General features: G+C 33.5%; 1 pseudogene; it reads right to left on the reverse strand.

Moving 5' to 3' along the window:
* Positions 1-4,147: 4,147 nt before the first annotated feature.
* Positions 4,148-4,927, reverse strand: LOC149178012 (inactive LRR receptor-like serine/threonine-protein kinase BIR2 pseudogene; annotated as a pseudogene).
* Between the last annotated feature and the right edge of the window lie 615 nt (positions 4,928-5,542).

The following is a 5,542-nucleotide window of genomic DNA, read 5'->3' on the forward strand; positions in this document are numbered from 1 at the left end:
TAGTCAACCAATCTTTTTGATGTATTTGTTTAGTATATAAACGTTTGGGATAAAAGAAATTAATCTTTGTGGTTGATTTAATTTCCAATCTAACAAACCATGGAAAAAAAATTGATATTATATAATCGAATTTTAATTTAGTGTATCTATATATATTGATAATGATAATTTAATATAACTAAATTTTAATATTTTTATTTAAAGAATAAAATATAGTTTTAATTTAACAAAATATATCCACACTTCTCATGATTATAAACATCACATACATAAATGTTATATGTCAAATTTAATGATTATAAACTTAGACAAATAAATATTACTCAACATCAAAAAAGTTATAAATAAAAATTGTCAATAACCTAATTAACAATAATATTTGATATAACTAAACAATTAATAAATGTGATTCATATACTTCCTAAAAATCAAATTTTGAATATATAATAACACATATTTTATAAATAATATTTTTGATTCATATACTTCTTAAAAATCAACTTTTGAATGTATAATAACACATATTTTATAAATAATATTTGGCATTTGAAATCAGTATTATTATGATTATTAGAAATAATATTATGGTAGGACTCTCACCACCTAATTAATGAAGTACATCCAACAAGTGTGCCTTTCTTGGGCCAGCTTGTGAGCCTTAGTGAAAATGATATTGTTTTGGCAAGCACCTGGCGATGCTTACATAAAGAACAACTGCTTACCATGCAGATTACATAATTTGAACAAAAATAAATTAACGAAAAGCAAATAAGCTGTGTTTCTGGAGATTAAAGTAATCTTTGAATAAATCGAAACCCTAATTGCAGTTAATTTTTTGAACCAATGCCCCATTGAAAAGAGCCATTGACATGGTTGTTTTTCCAACACGCGCCCTACCTTGCATCCCAAACACGGAAACCTAACCTCTCTCTGGAGAAGAGTCGTCTTCATATTAAAATGTTTCTCCAACCCATCGACAAAATCAGGCTTACCGAAATTATAATTGCAAGTACGGGTTTGATCAAAAGCTCCACTGAACATACCATCTGGACCCATTTGTTGTAGAATCATGTTACTCTTATGGAGATCATTAGTCAACTTGGGCAGGATTGTCCCACTTACCGTTCTCTCATGCATCACCCCCAACTCTTACAGATGGCGAAGACTTCGGGCTCTGATATGAGATTCTTGGAGTTAAGAGGCAAATAGGCAGACATGAACGAAGTCTTGGATCCCCTTATCCAGCTGTTGGATTTCAAAAGCATATCTGAGGTTCTAGGAAATATCAAAACGACTGGTTTTCTCGCTTTTTTTCATCAATGAAACGCATTATTGAGGATTTTCGCTTTTGCAAGTCTTTGATGGGATTTTCTTGGGTTAGATATTAAAAGCACCTTTCTGCTTTTCCCCTTGGCCATCACAGTTGTTGAATCCCTCGTGGAAAACCTCCTTATACCCTTTGTTGGGCTGGCTATTGAAAACACCCTTTTCTTCATTTTGTCTTGGCTATCGCTATTTTTGCATCGCCCGTAGTTCCCACAAGAAGTTCAGTCTCTTGGGATTTTTTAATGGCTCGTAGTTCCCACAAAAGGTTCAGGAAAAGTCTCCTGGGATTTCCAGGACTGCTGGAGCCCATGGCGATCTTTTCCACGGAAGGAACAGATGGAAAAAAATAAAGATGTCCCAATCTATTTGTCTCACATAGATCCACCCACTTTCAGTCACGACAGTATGCCAACGGGTATGCGCTCGAACCGCCAGACAGTGTGCAAACGAACAGGTATGTGCTCGAATTAATGGGTGAAATAAAATGATTTTTAAATTAAATTAATTATTTTTTTATTTTGAAATTGGAAACTGGTTAAAATACTTTTTATATATGTATTACATGAAAAGTAATCTTGATCGCTCATTTACTTAAAAATCAAAATTGGTTATCCAAACATTACACATCCTAAAATGATACAATGTCATTATTAACTTAATAATTAGTTATTGGATTTAAGATCAAGGGAAAAATCTAAAATTAAAAATCTGATGTGAAGTCAAGTAGAAAATTCAAATTTGAAAAGATAGTAATATTTAAAGCATTTTTAATATGAATAAAGAATAATATAAAAAAGTTTACAAAATTGATTTTTTTATATAAATGTATAAAAAAATTTTAAATTAAAAAGTTGATGTGAAGTTAACAAAATTATGATAATATATGTTGTAGTCTAATGAGGTTATAATTTATTTCAGAAAACAATGAAAACTTGGGTAAGATTTTGAAAAAAATTGGTAAATTTTTTTGGAAATCTAGGTTATAGTTGTTTTAAATCTATTTTCACCATTAAAAAAAAATCAAACATTTAAAGAATTAGATTTTTTGAAAAAATTCTCATCAGATTCTAATAGAATTTGGTTATATGGGAAAAATTGTACCCTTATCATCAAATTGAAAAGTTGAAAATAGTTTTTAGTCTTATTTAAGAAATGGAAATTATATTTATATATATATATATATATATGAATATATGAAATTATATATATATATATATATATATAAAGTAAGTAATAAGAATTATTTATTTAATTTAATTAAAAACAACTGTCTATCTTTTAATTTAATTTAAAATTAGTTGTGATTTATGTTAAATAAATGAGAAACTCCGAAATTTGAAAATTGCTAACAATAAACTATCTTTAAAATTATTTGAAAAACAAGTAATTTTTAATGTGATAAAATGTTATGGATTCACTTACAAACAAGTGTTATGGGGAAGCATAGTCCTTTGGCATTGAAATTAAAGATTATGTTACAAAATTTGCATATAAAAATTGCTAGTATTATAGATATAAACTAGACCTCGAATCATTCTAGCCATTTCAAGCACTATTAATATTTCCATATCCTCTTAATGTTTTTAGTTAACTTGTGTTTTTTCTACCTTTGGAATTTACCAATAATATAACAATATATTACCTAATAAAATTTTGATTAATAAATCTTTTATATATATCTATTAATATATTAACATTGTAATAAAAAATATTAAATTTTATTAATTTGATTTCCCATCTAAAAACTACAATAAATTTGAAAATTTAATATTAGATAATCTAATATAAATTTATTATATATATATATATATATAAGAAACTAACTTATTGCATATCAAATTATTATTAATTTTTTATACTAATTAAAATTATTATTTATTAATGCTTCCCAGAGCTCGGGCTAAAATCATATTAGAATTTGAAAGCTCCCAAAATACGAGACAATGACAGGCAAAAAGGAAATAAATAAGAGTGAAAGATATAACGTCATCAAAGAATTGAAGAGTATGAAAAAAAAGGGGTTTAGCGGATATAATATATTATTACCCATTCACACATCAATTTATATATAAATGAAAATATTATGATTTCATAGTTCTAGGTGAATGATTTTTACGCCGTAAGGCGTCTCCGTTTGAAATGAATTACCCTAGCCGTCGTCGTGTCCTATTATTCACCGTAGATTTGTGGTGTTAGACGATCAAACAAAACTTGATCGTTGATCAAAAATTAAAACGGTTCATGAAACTGAAACGGTTCATGAATTTTCGCCCTCGCCGTTCACCCTAAGATCTGGTCTTTCTGAGTCTGATTTCCAGAAATTGCCTATTTCCTTTTGCACCACCAACGCCGAACAGAGCAGCAATGATAAGAAGAATGATGTCGAAAATATTTGCATCAACATCGATCTTGAATGCATGGTTTGTCTTGATCAATTCAAGGATGGTGATAAATGCCTTGTGTTACCAAAATGTAGCCATTGTTTCCATGTTCCCTGTGCAGATGTTTGGCTCTCCCAGCGCTCCATATGCCCCATTTGCAGAGGCAGTGTTGAAATTATTAATGTTGATCAACACCCATGTGGGCCAATGCGTTCATCTCGCACTTGAAATCTTTTTCAGTCTGTGCTGAACATGGCCGGTACTGCCAGCAAAGATTGATCTGGCAGTTTGCCTTTGTAGATTATACCTTTCCTTCCCTGCAAAACGATATTGTCTTCGCTGAAGTTGCCAGTGACCGCCACAAGATCAGCCAATCTCATCTTCCTGATGGGCATCTCGAACGAGCAAACTTTAACAGATCTCCGAGCTCGGACATATTTCTACCAATCGTTGGGCTCATTGGTACTTGGCGGTGGGATTTTGACAGATCTTCTGCTTTTTGCTTCAGAAATCATCCAATGAAGACCAAGTAAAATCCAGACAATTAACACTATGCCAAATAGAAGAAAAGCCGCAACAACCATGGGATTGTTCGGTGCTGTGCACGTCTTTGAAAGGGGAGGCCCACATAGCCCAGGGTTACCCTGAAAATTAGAGGCATAAAAGTTGTGAGTGAATGAAGGTATATTTCCAGTAAGCTTGTTGTTTGCTACATTGAAGTCCTTGAGACGGTCGATCCGTGTCAATTGCCAGGGAATTTCCCCTGTAAGTTGATTTCCATTCAGGCGGAGGATATTGAGGTATGTGCAATTATGAACCTCAGCAGGAATAGGTTCCATAAACTTGTTCTGGGAGAGATCAATGGTTACCAGAAAAGGAAGCCATTGGCAGAGCTCCTTGGGAATGGTACCCGTAAGACTGTTTTGAGAGAGATCCAAGCTCATCATACTCTTGCAGTTCTGTACTCCAGATGGAAACTCACCTTGAAGCCCCAACTCTTGAAGCGAAATTGACTTCACTTTGTTATCATCATCATCCCAACAAGTAATTCCCAGAAAATTGCAAATAAACCCATTGTTAGTGTTCTGGAAGTTCCAGGTGCGGAGGTTCCCTTGAGGGTCCTTCAATTCCTTGTAAGTAGTCTGAAGACACTGTACATCGTTTCCTGGAGAAATGGTCTCGGACGAACTGAGGCATATGAGTTGGAGAATGAGTAGCATGCCGTAGCAAGCCCAAACACCCAAAAATTGTCATGGCTTAATCAGTGCTCTCCTGTCGTTTCAAACACAATCTTGTACCTGCCTAATCTCAACAAATGGCCGCTGCTCACCCAGCTCAAACAGGATTGCTGGTATCCAAGTGCAAGCATGAATCGCTTACTGAGGTTAATGTCTCATTGGCCAACCCCTAATTATAATACCCACAACAAATTTTCCACATCAGAAAATGAAAATTGAGAAATCCATGAGATGGACAAACGAAAGGGGAATCGCCGTGTGCGTCTTGTCTTCTGGTGTGTACTTTTCGCGGGCAGCTTCCGATGGCAAATCCATGGCGATTGCTACGTCTTCTCCACTGCATCGTAGTCTGGGTTTGTCTTGTTCAATTCAAGGATGGTGATAAATGCCTTGTGTTACCAAAATGTAGCCATTGTTTCCATGTTCCCTGTGCAGATGTTTGGCTCTCCCAGCGCTCCATATGCCCCATTTGCAGAGGCAGTGTTGAAACTAGCATTTGCATCTAATGTTGCAACGGAAACGCCGTAAGGCAGTTTCAATTGAGGAAGCCATGCTTAAAACCCTATTCAGGGGTTAAAGTGGCTATAAAATGGAATA

This window comes from Pinus tabuliformis, chromosome 4_1 (genome assembly GCF_031772625.1).
Source record: "Pinus tabuliformis cultivar Carrire ecotype Pingquan chromosome 4_1, CPIR1, whole genome shotgun sequence".
Taxonomy (NCBI): domain Eukaryota; kingdom Viridiplantae; phylum Streptophyta; class Pinopsida; order Pinales; family Pinaceae; genus Pinus; species Pinus tabuliformis.